Source organism: Scyliorhinus canicula, chromosome 19, assembly GCF_902713615.1.
Source record: "Scyliorhinus canicula chromosome 19, sScyCan1.1, whole genome shotgun sequence".
NCBI classification, from domain to species: domain Eukaryota; kingdom Metazoa; phylum Chordata; class Chondrichthyes; order Carcharhiniformes; family Scyliorhinidae; genus Scyliorhinus; species Scyliorhinus canicula.
Window position 1 is genome coordinate 62,871,972 of NC_052164.1, and position 21,091 is coordinate 62,893,062.

Consider the following 21,091-nt stretch of genomic DNA (forward strand, 5'->3'; position numbering starts at 1 on the left):
TCCCGTACCAGCCTTCCCGGACGAGCGCCGGAATGTGGCGACTAGGGGCTTTTCACAGTAACTTCATTGAAGCCTACTTGTGACAATAAGCGATTTTCATTTCATTTCATTTTCATGGTTACCATCCTCCCCGCGGCCGCCCCACAAGAAGATGTCGGATGGATCTTGCAGGGCGGCGGAGGAAAGGAGGTCCTCCTTCAGAGAGGCCGGCCCGCCGATCGGTGGGCACCAATCGCGGGCCAGACCCCTTTTGAGGCCCACCCCAGTGCAGGATCCCCCCTCCCCCTCCCCACCCACAGGCCGCCCCCACAGCGTTCCCGTGCTGTTCCCGCCAGCAGCGACCAGGTGTGGATGGCGCCGGCAGGAACCTGTCGTGTTGGGCAGGCCGCTCGGCCCATCCGGGCCGGAGAATCATCGCTCGTCTGTTACAAACGGCAAGTGCCGATTCTCCCAGCGGCCAGCCGTGAATCTCGCCGCGCCGGTTTGGGGGGAGGTGAATTGCATGCGGGTGTCGGGCGGCGTGGCGGGACTCGCTCGGCGCCCCGGCGATTCTCCCACCCGGCGTGGGGGGTGGGGGAGAATTCCGCCCATGATATCCAGTATCGCAAGTCAGAGCAGCAAGAAAATGCTGATGCTTTGTTACAATTGCTGTTCGAGGTCAAAAGTGAACCAGAATAAAATTTTGTCAATATTTTGTGTTTCTCGTTCATCGATCAAGTACCTTTGGCTTCATCTCCAGTTCAAATATATACAAGATCTACTCAGTGACGGGGAAGGTATTGATTTGAAGGAATGCTGTCAGACGTTCATAAGAAAAATCCAGATCTCAAGCCCAACGTCACTCGAAGACTTGCGTTGACAGTACAGAATTGAGTTCTATTGTGGGGAATCCATGTGATTATTCCCCTATGCTTCCAGAGTGGAGTCCTTGACCAACTGCATGAGGGATATCTTTATGTAGTAAGGATAAAGAAAATAGCAGTAGTTATTTTTGCTGGCCAGGATTAGATGCTCACATTGCAGAGAAAGTTAGACAATGCCAATCTGGTGTGGACGACTGCATGAGGGAACATTCTGTAAGGAACACGCCACCATTAAAACCATTATATCCGTGGGAATGGCCAACTCAGTCATGGCAGAGAATTTGCATCGATTATGCTGATCCATTGGAAGGTCACATGTTCTTGGTGATCATGGACGTGTACTCAAAATGGCCACTCGATAATCAAGTCAACAACAACTGAGCAGATTGTCAATGATAATGGGACGCACTTTACTTGAAAGGAGTTTGAGGACTATTTGAAAGGAAACAGTGTGCATCATATCAAGTCAGCTCCACATCACCATTTTGGGCAGATCACCATTTTTATTGTACGAGCAACGCCCTGAATAAACCTTCCATCATGTTATACAAGAATCTATAGCATAGGCACCCCCATACCTTTTATCTTTACAGCAACAAAGAAATATAACAAATTCTCTGTACCAGATATAAAAATGATGAAAGTAGTGGTGAAAGGCTGTTTGGCAGTCAAGCATCATCCAATTGGGTAATGAGACTTTTTGTTTTCCAATTGGTGTAGGAAAGCCATGTGTCAGAAGGATGGATGTGTTGGCCAAGTAATGGCTGGAGTGTGGTGAAGTCACGTGATGACACTTCCAGGAATATATTAAATCACAGTTGGCATCCCTCCCGACCGCTGCATTTTCCTTTCATGTAAAATGCATAATATAACTTCCTTGAACTAAATTCACATCACAACAAAAGATCATCAACCAAGAATGTTAACTCTTTCTCTCTCCACAGGTGCTGCTAGATTTGCAGAGCATTTCCAGCACTGTCTGTTTTTATAACACTCCAGTTTTTGAGCTTTGAGTAAGTCATGAACCATTTATCTATCTCTCTCTTTCTGGCCTCAACAGCAAACCAGTTTCCTGACATCTGCCAATTCCGCCCTTAAACAAACTGATAACAAGTACAAAGATGCGACTGTTTGAAATTCAATCATTGGTTTAATTAATCATAGAAACTTACAGCACAAAAGGGAACCGTTCGACCCATCATATCTGTGCTAGCTCTTTGAAGGAACAGTCGTGTTAAATCCACATCCTTGCTCTTGCCCTTGAAAGCCCACACATTTCTCATCCTCAAGCACCTGTCCAGTTCTTATTGAAAATTATTTTTGGAATTAGTGCCCGACACATTTGCAGGTAGAGTGCGCCACACCGCGGCAACTCTCTGAAAAGCACATTCCTAATTTTCCCTTTAGATCGGTCATCAATGATTTTAAATCCATCCCTCTGGTTACTGACCCACCTGCCAGTGTGAATAGCTTTTCTCTAACTACTGTGTCAGAACCATTCTGGAAACCTTGAATAATTTCCCTGTTACAAGAAGAACAGCTCAATCATTGGGCGGGATTCTCCGACCCCCTGCTGGGTCGGAGAATCGCCCAGGGCCGGTGTCAATTCGGCAGGGGCGGGAATCGCGGCGCACCAGTCGGCGGGCCCCCCGTGCAGATGCTCCAGCCCGCGATGGGCCGAAGTCCCGCCGCTGACAAGCCTCTCCCGCCGGCGGGAAAAAACCCACCTACCGGACCGGCGGGATTGGCGGCGCGAGCAGGCGCCGGGTTCCTGGGGGGGGCCCGGGCCAATCTGACCCCGGGGGGGGTGCCCCATGGTGGCCTGGCCCACGATCGGGGCCCACTGATCGGCAGGCGTGCCTGTGCCATGGGGGCACTCTTTTTCTTCCGCCTTCGCCATGGTCTTCACCATGGCGGAGGTGGAACAGACCCCCTCCCCAGCGCATGCGCCAGTATGACATCAGTAGCCGCTGACGCTCCGGCGCATGCACGGACTTATGCCGGCCGGCGAAGTCCTTTCGGCCCCGGCTGGCGTGGCGCCAAAGGCCGTTCACACCAGCCGGCGGAGTGGAAACAACTCCGGCATGGGCCTAGCCCCTCAATGTGAGGGCTTGGACCCTAAAGGTGCGGAGACGTCCGCACCTTTGGGGGGGCCCGACGCTGGAGTGGTTCACGCCACTCCAACACGCCTGGACCCCGCGCCCCGCTGGGTAGGGGAGAATCCCGGCCATTATCTAAGGAGCTCCCATTATTAGTGGGGACTTGGGAACCAAGAATGGAAAATGGTGAACAGGAACATGCAAAGGTAATTTTCACTTTTACCAGGAGCAGATCGGTCTCTGTTATACACACTGCCTGCGGGTGAAAATGAAGCTCAAGCAGTGAATGTCATTCAGCAGTGAACTTCCATCTGCTTCCAGCCACTTCCTGCAATTTACCCCAATGATGTATTTTAATTGCCTTGTGGTGTGGTGATGGCATCCCCATCTCTAGATTAGAAGCTTCTGAGTTAAATCCTAAACCAGGAATTGTTAAGCACCAAAGGAGCATTCATGACATGATCTAATGGGCTCAAAATCAACCTGGGAATCCTTCCCACTATTCCCTAAAAGGAAGAAAAAAAGGCATGTCAGGATATGCTTAAAAAAAACAAATTTTGTCATGTACAATGAATGAAGCAAGGGATCATAGAATCACTGATTCATAGAATTTACACTGCAGAAGGAGGCTATTCGGCCCATCGAGTCTGCACTAGCCCTTGGAAAGAGCACCTCACCTAAGCCCACACCACCACCATATCCCCGTAACCCAGTAACCCCTCCTAAACTTATTTTGAACACTAAGGACAATTGAGCATGGCCAATACACCTAACCTGCACATCTTTGGACTGTGGGAGGAAACGGGAGCACCCATAGGAAACCCACACAGACACAGGGAGAACGTGCAGATTCTACACGGACTGATCCATGCCGGGAATAAAACCTAGGACCCTGGAGCTGTGAAATTACAGTGCTAACCTCTGTGCCACCGTGTCGCCCTGATCTGAATGTTTAATGCGATGAAGGGGATTGATGAAACAAATAAGTGCTACCAGCTGCAGAAAGCTGAACTCCGGGTTTCAGAGCTCGAGTGGCGGCTAGAATCACTGTGCACATGCGCAAGGCTGATAGCTACGTGGATAGCATATTCAGAGAGGTGGTCATGCCGCAATTTAGGAATATGGACGGAGAAAGAGAATAATAATAATCGCTTATTGTCACAAGTAGGCTTCAATGAAGTTACTGTGAAAGGCCCCTAGTCACCACATTCCAGCGCCTGTTCGGGGAGGCCAGTACGGGAATTGAACCCGCACTGCTGGTCTTGTTCTGCATTACAAGCCAGCTGTTTAGCCCACTGTGCTCAACCAGCCCCTAATACATGATTGCCAGGCAATCCAAGAGAACCAGACAGGTAGTGCAGGCGTTGCTTGGTCCCACTCATTAATCAGTTTTCTGTTTTGAATACTACTTGGTTTCTCAGGATACAGTTAGAAACAGGTTTGTGGAATCAGCTTGGCTGACCAGCAAGGGAGGAAAAAGAAAGGATGTGCAATAGTGTCAGGAATGACTCCATGATGGTATGTTCCCTCCCTGATGCCAGGGTAAACGACATTCTTCTTGTGATCATTGTCCATATTGGTATCAATGACTTAGGTCAGAAGGGGTCATCCTTCTCAGTGGTTGGGGTCATGGCTTCGGAAGATCGGTTCTATGAAAAGAAGGGAGATAAAGAGAACATTAGTCATTAAAAATTTGTAATTTTCTTTTTTTTTCGTTCCCATGTTGTGGTATCTGGCGGTATTTAAGAATCAACTACATTGCTGTGGATCTGGAGTCACATTGGGAAAGGGTGGCAGATTTCATTCCCTGGAGGAAATTATTGGACCAGATGGGTTTTTATGACAATCAATGTCATTAGACTTTTAATTCCAGATTGCTATTGAATTCAAATTTCACATCTGCCTTGGTGGGATTCAATCAATTTTGAACATGACGAACACCAAAGGCCCAACATGGGCTTATTTGACCTGAAATTTATGCAAATCCATACTCAGTTAATCAAGGACGTTTGGTGGTTTTCATGTTGATAAGGCTAGATCCGGGTGATCTTCCAGATAATGCTTCATGCTGCAGCCATGCAACTTGTTAATGCAACATTAGTGTCAGTTTTAAATCTAACAGAGATATGGAGAGTGTGGGCATTGTGGACTGATATAATACAGCCAAAAATCATAGGTACTTCCAATAAATATCACAAGCTTGTAAGTGAATTGTTCCATAGATTCATTTCATAGAATTTACAGTGCGGAAGGAGGCCATTCGGCCCATCGAGTCTGCACCGGCTCTTTGAAAGAGCACCCTACCCAAGCCCACACCTCCATCCTATCCCCATATCCCAGTAACTCCACCCAACACTAAGGGCAAGTTTGGACACTGAGGGCAATTTAGCATGGCCAATCCATCTAACCTGCACGTCTTTAGACTGTGGGAGGAAACCGGAGCATCCGGAGGAAACCCACGCACACACAGGGAGAACGTGCAGACTCCGCACAGACAGTGACCCAAGCCAGGAATCGAACCTGGGACCCTGGAGCTGTGAAGCAATTGTGCTAACCACTATGCTACCATGCTGCCCTTGTGTGTACTCTACTTATGCACCATAAATTGCACCTAAAAAGTACCTTAAAAGAGGAAGGTGTTATCCATCGAACATTAGTTGGGGGTGGGGGGTGGGGGGGTGGGGGGGGGGGGGGGGGGGGGGGGGGGGCGGAGGAGGGCGGTGTGTATTGATGGTGACTATGGGTGATTCCTGATTCCTTTCTGTCATTTGTTTATGTGAACATGCGGGCTAATGTTTGGGGCTTGGTGGGAGGATGGGATCGTTGTTATTGATATGGTATGGGGATTGACATATTAGTTACTGATTATTGTTTATTGTTGGTGGGTGTAAATTTGGGAGAACTTGTGAAAAAGGAGGAGAATAAAGAAATGTTTGAATAAAAAAGAGGAAGGTGGCATTGGAAACATCCTTTTGGCATAATATATTGCCCAAGGCCCTGCTTTTAACTTCAAACTGATTTTTACTTTGATGAACCTTCGTGTTCCATCTTTTAAAACACTTGAAAGTTTCACGCAATTACAGAAAAGACATTTTTCAATTGCTGCAATTACTGCGCAAATGTTTAATGTGATCATTCCACTTTCCTATTTCTGCTGAGGAATTTGGTTTGAACTTTGACTGATGTCAGTCATTTCCTTCTTATGTCAGCTATGAGGTTGTCTCATCGGCAAAGATGCAGACAATTCATTCCGTGGAGTCTGTTCTGACATTGAATTATATCATGGCTGATACGTATCATAATTTCATCAACATATCTTGGTGCTATCACCCTTAATACCCATGTCTAATAAAAATTCCTTGGTATCGGTTGTGTAATTTTGAATTGCCCCAACCTCAATATCTTTTTCAAGAAAAGAGTTCCAGATCTCCATTACCCTCAATGTGAAGAAATAGCTCTTGACATATCCCCCCCCCCCCCCCCCCCCCCCCCCCCCCGCACCCACCCCCTGTCATCTCCACAAAGTTCTTATTGTAAGGTTATTTCCCCCTTTAGGACCAGCAGATAGGTAGAGTGTGCATGCAAAGAAGTTTGGGAATTGTGACTCATTGCAGTAGATGAGGAAAGTGTTGGGAAAACGGTCATAAGATTAGAGAATCTTTAAATAAATGAGTCCTGACTTCGGAAATTGTGAATGGTTGCTGTCTATTCTTCAGGCCCCTTAACCTTATTTCCCAGCTGCCTTTCATAGACATGGTTGACCCAGGGGAGGGTTTAAACTAATGTGGCAGGGGGATGGGAACCAATGCTGGAAGTTGGAAGGTAGTAAAACAGGGACAGAAACAAAAGGAAGTAAGGGGAAAAGGGCAAGGCAGAGAAGACATAGTCAGAAATCCATAAGGGCGACAGTACAAGGTACAGTGACTGAGGGGAGCACAGTGAATAGGCCCAGTAATAACAAAAGGAATAAAACTGGAGATGTTAAGATTCAAAACAGAGGTAAAAAAACCAACATAAGTGTACTTTACCTGAATGCTCGTAGTATTCGGAATAAAGTAAATGAGTTGGTGGCACAAATCATCGTGAAGGACTATGATTTAGTGGCCATTACTGAAACATGGTTAAAGGATGGTCACGACTGGGAGTTAAATATCCGAGGGTATCAAACTATTCGGAAGGACAGAGTGGATGGTAAGGGAGGTGGTGTTGCTCTGTTATTTAAGGATGACATCCGGGCAATAGTAAGGGATGACATCGGTGCTATGGAGGATAAGGTTGAATCCATTTGGGTGGAAATCAGGAATAGTAAGGCGAAAAAGTCACTGATAGGAGTAGTCTATCGGCCACCAAATAGTAACGAGATGGTGGGGCAGGCAATAAACAAAGAAATAACTGATGCATGTAGAAATGGTACAGCAGTTATCATGGGGGATTTTAATCTACATGTCGATTGGTTTAACCAGGTCGGTCAGGGCAACCGTGAGGAGGAGTTTATAGAATGTATCCGCGATAGTTTCCTAGAACAGTATGTGATGGAACCTACGAGGGAACAAGCGGTCCTGGATCTTATCCTGTGTAATGAGACAGGATTGATTCATGATCTCATAGTTAGGGATCCTCTCGGAAGGAGCGATCACAATATGGTGGAATTTAAAATACAGATGGAGGGTGAGAAAGTAAAATCAAATACTAGTGTTTTGTGTTTAAACAAGGGAGATTACAAGGGGATGAGAGAAGAACTAGCTAAGGTAGACTGGGAGCTAAGACTTTATGGTGGAACAGTTGAGGAACAGTGGAGAACCTTCCAAGCGATTTTTCACAGTGCTCAGCAAAGGTTTATACCAACAAAAAGGAAGGACGGAAGAAAGAGGGAAAATCGACCGTGGATATCTAAGGAAATAAGGGAGAGTATCAAATTGAAGGAAAAAGCATATAAAGTGGCAAAGATTGCTGGGAGATTAGAGGACTGGGAAATCTTTAGGGGGCAACAGAAAGCTACTAAAAAAGCTATAAAGAAGAGTAAGATAGAGTATGAGAGTAAACTTGCTCAGAATATAAAAACAGACAGTAAAAGGTTTTACAAATATATAAAACAAAAAAGAGTGGCTAAGGTAAATATTGGCCCTTTAGAGGATGAGAAGGGAGTTTTAATAATGGGAAATGAGGAAATGGCTGAGGAACTGAACAGGTTTTTTGGGTCGGTCTTCACAGTGGAAGACACAAATAACATGCCAGTGACTGATAGAAATGAGGCTATGACAGGTGAGGACCTTGAGACGATTGTTATCACTAAGGAGGGAGTGATGGGCAAGCTAATGGGGCTAAAGGTAGACAAGTCTCCTGGCCCTGATGGAATGCATCCCAGAGTGCTAAAAGAGATGGCTAGGGAAATTGCAGATGCACTAGTGATAATTTACCGAAATTCACTAGACTCTGGGGTGGTCCCGGTGGATTGGAAATTAGCAAACGTGACACCACTGTTTAAAAAAGGAGGTAGGCAGAAAGCAGGAAATTATAGGCCAGTGAGTTTAACTTCGGTAATAGGGAAGATGCTGGAATCTATCATCAAGGAAGAAATTGCGAGGCATCTGGATAGAAATTGTCCCATTGGGCAGACGCAGCATGGGTTCGTAAAAGGCAGGTCGTGCCTAACTAATTTGGTGGAATTTTTTGAGGACATTACCAGTGCAGTAGATAACGGGGAGCCGATGGATGTGGTATATCTGGATTTCCAGAAAGCCTTTGACAAGGTGCCACACAAAAGGTTGCTGCATAAGATAAAGATGCATGGCATTAAGGGTAAAGTAGTAGCATGGATAGAGGATTTGTTAATTAATAGAAAGCAAAGAGTTGGGATAAATGGGTGTTTCTCTGGTTGGCAATCAGTAGCTAGTGGTGTCCCTTAGGGATCCGTGTTGGGCCCACAATTGTTCACAATTTACATTGATGATTTGGAGTTGGGGACCAAGGGCAATGTGTCCAAGTTTGCAGATGACACTAAGATGAGTGGTAAAGCGAAAAGTGCAGAGGATACTGGAAGTCTGCAGAGGGATTTGGATAGGTTAAGTGAATGGGCTCGGGTCTGGCAGATGGAATACAATGTTGACAAATGTGAGGTTATCCATTTTGGTAGGAATAACAGCAAACGGGATTATTATTTAAACGATAAAATATTAAAGCATGCCGCTGTTCGGAGAGACTTGGGTGTGCTAGTGCATGAGTCACAGAAGGTTGGTTTACAAGTGCAACAGGTGATTAAGAAGGCAAATGGAATTTTGTCCTTCATTGCTAGAGGGATGGAGTTTAAGACTAGGGAGGTTATGTTGCAATTGTATAAGGTGTTAGTGCGGCCACACCTGGAGTATTGTGTTCAGTTTTGGTCTCCTTACTTGAGAAAGGACGTACTGGCGCTGGAGGGTGTGCAGAGGAGATTCACTAGGTTAATCCCAGAGCTGAAGGGGTTGGATTATGAGGAGAGGTTGAGTAGACTGGGACTGTACTCGTTGGAATTTAGAAGGATGAGGGGGGATCTTATAGAAACATTTAAAATTATGAAGGGAATAGATAGGATAGATGCGGGCAGGTTGTTTCCACTGGCGGGTGACAGCAGAACTAGGGGCATAGCCTCAAAATAAGGGGAAGTAGATTTAGAACTGAGTTTAGGAGGAACTTCTTCACCCAAAGGGTTGTGAATCTATGGAATTCCTTGCCCAGTGAAGCAGTTGAGGCTCCTTCATTACATGTTTTTAAGGTAAAGATAGATAGTTTTTTGAAGAATAAAGGGATTAAGGGTTATGGTGTTCGGGCCGGAAAGTGGAGCTGAGTCCACAAAAGATCAGCCATGATCTCATTGAATGGCGGAGCAGGCTCGAGGGGCCAGATGGCCTACTCCTGCTCCTATTTCTTATGTTCTTATGTGGATGCCTTTTAGTTCAATCGTAGAATGCAATAGATCACAATGAACCAATAAACTTTAACTATGAGACACTAAAGATATTTACATCATAAATGCCCTCTGACCTATGAAGGCAGCAGAGGTATTTTTAAGCATGCCTCTGGTTCACAATATTCCTCATTATATCTGTACTTACCACGGGTACGGGGCACTGAATTGGGCCATTTAGCCAACATCTGGAGATTTCCTTGCCTGTTCAAGATTCAATCATTTGCATAAGCATTTGGGCAGCATGGTAGCACAAGTGGCTAGCACTGTGGCTTCACAGCGCCAGGGTCCCAGGTTCACTGGGTCACTGTCTGTGTGGAGTCTGCACGTTCTCCCCATGTCTGCATGGGTTTCCTTTGGGTGCTCCAGTTTCTTCCCACAGTCCAAAGACGTGCAGGTTAGGTGGATTGGACATGCTAAAATGGCACATAGTGTGCAAACAATGTTAGGAGGCGTTATTGGGTTATGGGGATAGGGTGGGAGTGAGGGCTTAAGTGGGTCAGTGCAGACCCGATGGGCTGAATGTTCTCCTTCTGCACTGTATGTTCTATATTCTATGTCTATGTTCTAAGCAGAATTGTGGCCTGTTGGAAGAACATTAAATTACAGCATGAGACTGCTACCTGGGAATGGACACTCATCTGAAGTACCTGGCGCTGATGATCAAATGCAAGGTGCTCAATGAGTAGAAGCTTGTACTATTCATGTGTGAGCCATTCCTAACGTCAGTCACATTTAGAGCTTAATGGATATTTTATCATTCTCAGATGTTGCCCGTCTAGTTGCCCTGGAAAGATGGTATGAGAGAAACTTGAGTGGCTCATTAGAACACTTCAGTGAACTGGGAGGAGGCGACAGTGGTTCCTTGGAACTGTTCAGAACAGATAAATGTAAGAAAAGGCACAACAGATAAATAGCCAGCGTCATATCATAGAATCTCTACAATGTAGAAGGAGGCCATTCAGCTCTTCGAGTCTGTATCAGTGCTCACTCTATGTAGGCTCACTCCCTCACCCTATCCCCGTAACCTAACCTGCACATCCTGAGACACAAAGGGGCAATTTAGCATTGGCCAATCCACCTAACCTGGACATCTTTGAACTGTGGAGGGAAACCAGAGCACCCGGCGGAAACCCATGCAGACATGGGGAAAACGTGGAAATGCAACACAGACAAGGTCAGAATTGAACCAGGGTCCCTAGCACTGTGAGGCAGCAGGGCTGGCCACTTAGCCACCATACTGCCATATGAGACTGGATCACAATAGTCTTCGGAAGGGGTAATCAAATTAAATCAGTTTCCAAACACAGAGAAATAGAGTGTTGCAAGGTGGATGTGTGGTGGTTCTCCAGTGTAAGTATGTACATGAGATAAAGAAGTGGCTCATAAAATAATGGAGTCCACTTGAAGGGAACAGTAACTACCAATAACTAGTACACATGGAGGCAGGTAGTAGGGGCAGCACGGTAGCACAGTGGTTAGCACTGCTGCCTCACAGCGCCAGGGACCCAGGACAAATTCTGGTCTTGGTTGACTGTCTGTGGAGTTTGCACGTTCTCCCCGTGTCTGCGGTGTTTCCTCTGGGTGCTCCGGTTTCCTCCCACAGTCCAAAGGTGTGCAGATTAGGTAGATTGGGCGTGCTGAATTGTTCCATCGTGTCCAAAGCCGTGCGGGTTAGGTAGATTGGCTGTGCTGAATTGTTACATAGTCTCCAAACATGTGCCGGTTAGGTAGATTGGGCGTGCTGAATTGTTCCATAGTGTCCAAAGACGTGCAGGAAAGGTGCGGTTATAGAGATAGAGCAAGGAGTGGACCAGGTAGGATGCTCTTTCAGCGTGTCAGTGCAGGCTCGATGGGCCAAATGATCTCCTTGTGCACTGTTGGAATTCTATGGTTCTAGTTGTGTCAAACAACGCAATGGCTTATTAGTCAAACATACGAAAACACTAATCGCAATTTTGTTAAAAAATGTATTTATTCAGGGAATGTGGGCATCACCAGAAGTTATCGTCCATCCCTAATTGCCATTGAGAAGTTGGTGGTGAGCTGCCTTCTTGAACCTCTGCAGTCCATGTGGTGTAGGTACTCCCACAGTGCTGTCAGGGAAGAAGTTCCAGGATTTTGACCCATCTACAGTGAAGGAATAGTGATATATTCCCAGTCGGGATGTTGAGTGACTTGGAGGGGAACTTGCAGGTGGTGGTGTTCCCAGGTACCTGCTACCATTGTCATTCCAGATGGCAGAGGTTGAATGTTTAGTAGGTGCTGTGAAAGGAGTTAAAATCTGCTTACACACTTTTCTTACATCAAAGTGATGTAGTTGGCCACAATCAGTACTTGAGTCAATAGGTGTTGAAGATATTTCAAGGAGTTGTTAGGTTTGATCAAGACAAACTATTTCCTCTGGTAGCAGAGTCCAGAATAAGGAGGCAGAGCCTTACAATTAGGAATAGGCCACTGAGGGGTGATGTCAGCAAGCATTTCTTCAGATGTGGAAATGTGGAACTCTCCTCTCCAAATAAATGTTACTGAGAGGCGACAGGGGAACGGAAAATTTCAAATCTGAGACTGATATTTTTTGAGTGTTATGGATGCAAAGCAAGGTCAAAATTGCAGGTGCTGTTCAAAGAGACTTGGTGACTTACAAGTGGATCTTGCTTTTGATACACACTGCTGCCACTGTGCCAGTGGTAGAGGGAATGAGTGTTACAAGTGGTAGATGGGGTGCCAATCAAGTGGCTGCCGTGAATTAGATGGTGTTGAGCTTCTTGCGTGTTGTTGGAGCTGCACTTAAAGAACAAAGAATAAAGAAAAGTATAGCACAGGAACAGGCCCATCGGCCCTCCAAGCCTGTTCCGATCATGATGCCCAAACTAAAAACAAAATCTTCTGCCCCAATACGTCCGTATCCCTCTATATCCTCCCTATTCATGTACCCATCTAGCTGCCTCTTAAATGTTGCTAATGTGCCTGCTTCCATTACATCCATTGGCAGCACGTTCCAGGCATTCACCACTCTCTGCACCAAACACTTACCCCGCACATCTGCCTTAAACTTTTCCCTGTAACTTTGAACCTGTGCTCCCTTGTAATTGACACTTCCACCCTTGCAAAAGGTCTCCGACTCATCCAAACAAATGGTGGGATTCTGTGGGGCGGGATTCTGTGATCCTGAGGCGAAGTGTTGATGCCATCGTAAACGCCGTCGCGTTTCCCGACGGCATCAAATGGCCTCAGGATCAGCAATTCTGGCCCCTACAGGGGGCCAGCATGGCACTGGAGCAGCCCACGCCGCTCCAGCTGCTGATCCCGGTGTCAACTGGGCGGCCGGGAGTCCGTGCATGCACAGTGGCACCGGCGACAACGCGCACATGCGCAGTGGGTCCCTTCTCTGCGCCAGCCCCGACACAACATGGCATAGGGCTACAGCGGCCACGCGGAAGAAAGGAAGCCTGCAGCCTGACAGGCTGGTTCACTGATCGGTGAGCCCCGACCGCGGGTCAGGCCACAACGGAGGCCCCCCTGGGTTGGACCCCCCTCACAGGCTGCCCCTGGACCTTTCCACATCGAGGTCCCGCCGGGTAAGACCAGGTTAGAACGGCACCGGCGGTACTGGGTTTTTTGCTACGGCTGGGCGGAGAATCGCCGGGGGGTCCTGTAGAGCGGCTTCCGGCCGGCTCTGCACTGACTCCACCAGCGCCAATGGCGCCGATTCTCCGCTCTGCAGAGAATCGCGTCCCGGTGTTGGGACGGCGTGGCGCAATTCTCGCCAGTCGCGGTAATTCTCCGGCCCGGCCCCAGGCCGAGAGAATCACGCCCCCTGATTTCTGGTCTCTGGAGGTGAACAACCTTTGGGAGAGTCAGGACGTGAGTTACTTTCCACAAGATTCTTAGTCTCTTACCTGCATTTGTAGACACAGTATTTATGTGGCTGGTTCAATTCAGTTCCTAGTCAATGGTAACAACCACGATGTTGATAGAGGGGAGGGATACCACATTGGCAATGCCATTGAATGTCAAGTAAGGATGATTAGATGCTCTCTTGTTGGAGATGGTCTGACCTTTCTATGGCACAAGTGATATTTGCCAGTTAATAGCCTGAATGTTGTTCAGATCTTGTAACTGCAGTATCATCAGAAATGATCCCAGCATGTGATCAACAAAGACTACTTAAAACAGCATATCCAGGAACTTACAAACATTTTTTTCACTGTTTACACCTATGCAGAGGGATGGATAAGCATGAGGCACCTTCCAGAAGCTTCCGTCCCTGAGTTCCAGCATGACTGATTATGTATATTCTCTATTTGCATAGTACATATTAACCCTTTATACTATATGGTCCCTCAATTCTTTTGTTCTGCTCATGAACTACTCATTCATTATTTACACATTCTATTCACACCCCAAACTCCCACTTCACAGTCACTTGTGCCAGAGGCATTAATCTCCAACTGTGTTCTCATCTCTCTTGGAGGCCATGTAAGATGCATGTTCTCCATATTCTTCCAGGAACGCATTTGAAGCAGTAATATGAGATTCTTGTTTCTGATGTATAATATCAAGGTCATGAAGATGTTTCTCTTTCTCTTTCTCACCTTATAGATTGTACTGTTTTTTCTCGAAGTCAGCTTCAGTTAAAGGTAGCATGGCTGTTGTGAGTCTGCATTCTTCTGATCCAGAAATTTAATTGGCTGGTAAAAATATCCACATCTTCAATGGTTCATGTTATCCTGAATTAAGTGTTGTGCACTCCCAGTGGCACATTCAGCAACGAATCCAATGGACAAACAGAAGAATGGAGGTCATTCTCAGTGGAGATACATTTGATATTAATGAGGGTTTGGTCTTTCTAATTGTGGTTGTTCGACATACTCTGTTTTCACATGAGTGTGATTTTGTTGTCCACTGAACTTTGATCAATTCAGCTGTCAAGGTGACATCTGGGATGTAGTTGGATTTCACCTTGGGCTCTGTTATTATGCAGTGTTTTACTGTTGTTGTCCTGCTGCCTCTCCTAGATTGGGAGAGCTTACACTTCCCTGCACATCTGAAGTGTGTGTGGGTGATCAACAGTTTCAGTTACTTCCTCTTTAGCCTTGTCTTCAGGGTTTGGGGTGTCAGCTGTATGTACAGCAATTGTCTCACTACTCATTGTCGAAGTTTCTATTCCTTTCTCCTTTGTCCACCCTCTCCTCAAAGATTGAGGTAAGTTCTCAGAACGTCCTCATGTGGTTGCAAGTGTGGATTTTCCTGTAATTAAGAAAAGTACAAACCATCCTGGGTTAACGTGGGTTTCCACCGCGACTGGTGAAGAAAGTATCTACTAAGCCAGGAGTTCCGAAAATAGGGTCAAGATCACCAAGTGCGGTGAGGGGTCTCTAAGAAGTCCACAATGTTGTGTTATGTACTCTGGGATAACACAGGCTGCAACTCGATGCAGCTTTGACGAAAAGATACTCCAGACTTTGAAGTAAGTTCAATGTGATTTATTGAACCATTGGCACAGTTCTCTATGAGTTCGACTCTCCTGCTAATCTTGCTCTAGTAACTCAGTCTAACTAACCAGTCTGCTCTAAGCCACGTGGTGGGTGTGATGCTTCTGATCTGCCCCTGTCCTACTCTCTAAGTGTCGCCTGTGGAAAGAGACAGAGCATGTCCAAAGATGTGCGGGTTAGGTGGATTGGCCATGCTAAATTGCCCGTAGTGTCCTAATAAAAGTAGGGTTAAGGGGGAGGTTGTTGGGTTACGGGTATAGGGTGGATACGTGGGTTTGAGTAGGGTGATCATGGCTCGGCACAACATTGAGGGCCGAAGGGCCTGTTCTGTGCTGTACTGTTCTATGTTCTATGTGTGTCCTGTCCTTATATATATGGATTGTGTAATGCCCCATTGTGGTAGTGTCACCTCTGGGTGTCTTGACTGCCCATTGGTCGTGTCCTATTCTATGTGTTCATTAGCTGTATGTCTGCATGCCATAACGTCTCTGGTGCTCCCTCCAGTGTTTACTTAGTTGTAGTGTATTTACTTAACCCCTTTTGTATTTACAGCGATGCATATCACCACACACAATTGGGCTGGCAACCACATCACCGGCAAATGCTGGATCAAACGTGCAATGTTTCTGGAGAATTAGAGAAATCAAATGGGTAAATCATAGAAAGACCTCTTGAAGCACTGGATGCTGGTAGACTGACTAGTCGACTTATCAGCATCCAGTGCTCCAAGAGGTCTTGCTCTGATTGCCCATTTGATTTATTTGATCTCACTGTTGCTGGGCAAAGAAGCCCGTGGCCAACATGAAGGCTGAGGTGAGGAGGCAGCAGGCATATGATCAATCAGCTAGAAGTGGGGTGGAGGCTGCACATAGCCTACAGGTGGCAGCGGGGCCTCGGGAAGGAGGACGTTGTGATGATAAGTAGATTGTCATCTGTATTATCATCTGTATGTAAATAATAATATATGTATAACTGTTGTAGTTCCAGCATCTGACCACCAGGTTATGGCAAAGTGTTTTCTGAACTGGAATTTGAAGAGTTAGACTCAGATGAAAGTCTGAAGATTCGATTGCATTTTGTGGATATGATTTATCAAAAGGATGAGTTGTTAAGTGTGTGTGAAGCCTGGTCAGAATTTGATATATTCCGGAAATCAGAGGATATCTCTATTGAGGAATTTAGCAGACTGTACAAAAGACTGCACAAACACCATCTGGAATTTCCATAGTCTGTGTTGGCATTGAAGTTACTGGACTGTGCTAGAGTGACCAATATGGTTCGGCTCCTAGTTTTAATAGGAGTTAAGTTTCCAGATAATGATACCTTATTTGATCAGATGATAGAAGCCTAAAAGATGTTGCTGGGGAAACATTCAATTCCTCTGGCTCTTATGACATAAATGAGTCAGTCAGCAATAAAACAGACTGTGGAAGATACACCACTGACAGGATAGCGAGATCAGCTACAAACAGGCTCCAAGAGTATGGAAGGAGATCGGGACCTGGAAATTATGAGGACTGGAACCCATTTAAAACCTATAACAGCAGGAGGGACATGGAGAATGGTAATAGGAAAATAAACCCCAGAAATGTCCAGGGTATGATAAATCAATGTTTTCGGTGTGACTCTCAAGACCATTATGCTTTCAACTGTCCAACATGTTATAATAGAGTGTTTGAAGCTACACATGACATGGAAGAGTTGGAAGAGGAAAACGATAGTGACCAGAAAGAAGGTAGTATCCCATTAATGAGCAGTTTTACTCCGGTAATGAGAGTATTGGTTGCAGAATCTTTCAATTGTGCTGTATTGGACAGTGGCTGCACATCTACTATGTGTGGAATTGACTGGTTAAAATGTTACCTGGACTCCTTGAATACCGAAAATCGTAACAAGGTTAAGGAATTTGAAAGTTCCATAAGTTTCAGGTTTGGGGATGATAATACTCTGAAGTCGCTGAAAGAGTGGTGATCCCTTGCAATATTGCCGGAGTGAATAATTTCATTAGCACGGATGCTGAGCAGGCCGTCGATGAAGAAAGCACACATGAAACTGGATATGGAACAGGATAAGGCAACAGTTTTTGGAAAGACGGTGGACTTACAATTTACACAGTCGGGACACTATTGTATTCCATTACTGTCAAATAATATTCCAGGTGCAGGTGTTAAGGATGTATTATTGGCAGCTGGAAATGGAAATGGGACTTCAGCTGATAAAAAGATTGTGGTATTAAAACTGCATAGGCAATTTGCGCATCCGTCTCCTCGGAGGCTGAAACATTTATTAAAGGATTCAGGGGTAAGGTGTAGCCACCTGGGTTGGCCACTTCCTCACACAAAATGGAAGAACGCAAAGGTTACAGGGAAAAATGGACAGTTGCAAAGAGACAAGCAGTTTGCAGAATCCCCTGTGTATTCCAGCTGCTAAAGAAACCAGGCAGCCTTGTAACTAACGAGTTGCGCATATTAAGTGAGCGATTCCTGGTGATTCTCAGGCACAATGGACACAACAATTAGAAGAGATTGAAACATTCTATAGAAGGTCAGACATCCCGGTGCCAGTGGAGTCTGAAACAAAGGACACAAATAAGGTGGAAAGAACCACCCAGTGATCGAGGAGCAGCCCCATTATTGGGGAAATTCAAATCAATCGATTGGGAGGAGACCCAATGGATTGCAAGTTTATAGAGGGTCCACCCAGAAGGGGCGCGAAGCCCCTGGGACCTATAAAAGTCAGGTCCCAAGACTGATTCTTTCTTCTTGACCAGCCGGCCCTCCCAGCAGAACACCTTTGCAGCAGAAGACCTTGAGAAGGAGAGGCCTTGTCAGCAGCCGCCATCAAGTAAGTGTCATACAACGCACGCTACGAGAGTAGACACTCCTGACCCCTTTAGTCCACACCAACTGGAAGCCTGCGGATCCAGGACAAAGCAAGAGGCCATTGTTCCATGATCCGGCAGTTCCCTTATTCCAGATAAGTATTGGCCTGTTAGTGGTAGGAATAGCCTAGTCTTTTAGTGTTATATGCATGAGTAGTAAATAACTGTGTAATAATAAACGTGTCTTGTTTGAACTTACTAACTGGTGTATTGAGTCATTGGTCTGAACTTGAACTTGAATCTTGTGGCGGTATCTTAAGGATACCTGGCGACTCTAGAGCTAAGGAATAAAACAGAGCCAATTGAATGTAAAGCACACTCACCCAGAACGAGCAACAAAGGGATGAAGACTATACTGAGCTGATAGAACAGATTAGTGATCACTGTGAGGCTTGTAGGAAGTACAGAAGGACACCACCACGACCAATAGTAACCTACCTTTGGCCAGGGATTTAAACAACATTTTGGCCATGGACCTTAAGATCTGGGATAAAGCTAACAATATACTTATTTTGCATTTTGTAGATTTAGCAACCAGATTTAGTCAATCAACCATTGTACGAAGTAAAGAAGAGAGTAATTCTGGATCGGAATGTGGAAAAATAGATAGGGACAGGAATGGGCACAGCAGCAAAATTCCTTACAGACAATGGAGGAGAACTTGTTAATGATGAGTTTAGGGATATGTGTGAAAACGTGAATATAACAGTTATGAATATGGCTGCAGAAAGCCCATTTAGTAATGGTGTGCGTGAAAGAAACCATGTTGTAATAGGTGGATTAAAGGGGAAGAGTATGCCTTGTTTGTTTGTGGTCACTCAGTCAATGCTGGATGGTACATCCGTTTTAATTCTTTTTCATCTTTCCTGGCAGGGCTGATACAACTGAATGGCTTGCTGGTCTATTTCAGAGGGAGATTAAGAGGGACATTAAGTTTAATACATTGCTGTGGGGCTGTGGAGTCAAATGTATGCCAGACTAAGTAGTCCACTCCTCATTCCCACTTCCCCTAAACAAAAGGGCATTAGTACATTAATGAACCAGGTGGGTTTTAATGATAATCAGGTAGTTTCACATCTCCCATTAATGAGATTAGCATTTTATTCTTGATTTTATTAATTACTTGATTAATTATTAATTAATCAATTAATTATTAATTAATCAATTAATTATTAATTAATCAATTAATTTTAAATTCCCCCAGTGCCCTGGTGGATTTGTACTCAAAAAACATTTGGATTACAAGTCCTGAAATATTATCAATATGCTACTGTCCTTCCTGGCCCTGCTTCCTTCTCTCAGTCCAGCCCCTGAATTTGAAAGATCCAATGTTCAAAATGGTATCAGAGATGTTCCTCTCTAAGTGGTAGATATTTCTATAAAGAAAAGCAGGTTTTGATGACGTGTCAATTGGTTATGTGAATTATCTCTTCCCTCTCATTTGTGAACATGTTGTCAAGGAGAGTGAGATGATAATTGGCAATGAAGGGATTGACCATGAATTGTCCTGGGCATTCTTCTGCTAAAGGAGGTAACGTTGGTACAAAAGTACATTGTGTAGTGTAATTGATACACATGGGAAAGTGGAGAGGAAGTGAGGAATGTATAGGTAAGAAAACAATTTCTGAGGATGCAGCAAGCTCAACATGTAAATATGAAAACTTTGGGACTTCCTGCCTTGCCAATTCTGGTGAGGACAATTCATTTTTCGAGCACTGCAGTCCTTCTAAACTTTGCTGCTGGAATTAATTTTGTTTGCCAGACTTTGTCACACTCTTCATCCCAGAGTGTTATCCATCTGACAGTCATCTCAAGAAATAAATAGCTGAAGCTCACGCAACAAAATCTGAAGAGCCTCATTATGGAAATCTGTCACCATGTTCCTCGGGTTTTCCAACGTAGACCCAAATCCAGAAACCACAGATGGTTTCAGACACATTCGGTTGGGTGGAACATTTAGAGCATTCAACCTGAAATGCGTTCAGATGGTGAATAGTTGAGTGGGAGAGGGATATCAATCCGATAATCTCAACAGGCCCAATCATATATATCTTTTGCAGACACCACAAGCATTCTGTTTGGAAGGAGCTCAGTCTTCTTTGGGTCCAAGCAACCAGAACAACACTGAACAATGGTGTGGAACGCCTGCTGATTGAGTTATATTTTCAGTCTGATGAATGTTACGTTCTTCATAAGTCAGTTGAGAGAATACTCTGCCGAGGAGACATTTGTACTTTTATCATTTATTGCTTCAGTTCACACTAATTAACCCCAGTTCATTTTGTCATGGTTCTGTGAGAGATGAGACAGTCAAAAGAATATCAGAACGTTTGCAGATTTTGGGAGCAGGATATTTTATAGCCTGCGTGTTGGCTGCGCTAATGGAAAGAGTGAGCTTAGAACATAGAACATAGAACATTACAGCGCAGTATGGGCCCTTTGGCCCTCGATGTTGCGCCGACCCGTGAAACCATCTGAAGCCTATCTGACCTACACTATTCCATTTTCATCCATATGTCTATCCAGTGACCACTTAAATGCCCTTAAATTTGGCGAGTCTACTACTGTTGCAGGCAGGGCATTCCACACCCCCACTACTCTCTGAGTAAAGAAACTGCCTCTGACATCTGTCCTATATCTACCACCCCTCAATTTAAAGCTATGTCCCCTCGTGTTGGTCATCACCATCCGAGGAAAAAGACTCTCACTGTCCACCCTATCTAACCCACCCAATCATAGAATTGAGCATGCAAGCAATTTGAGGCCTTGTCGATGTCTTCGAATCTTGAGTTGCCAACCTGTGATCT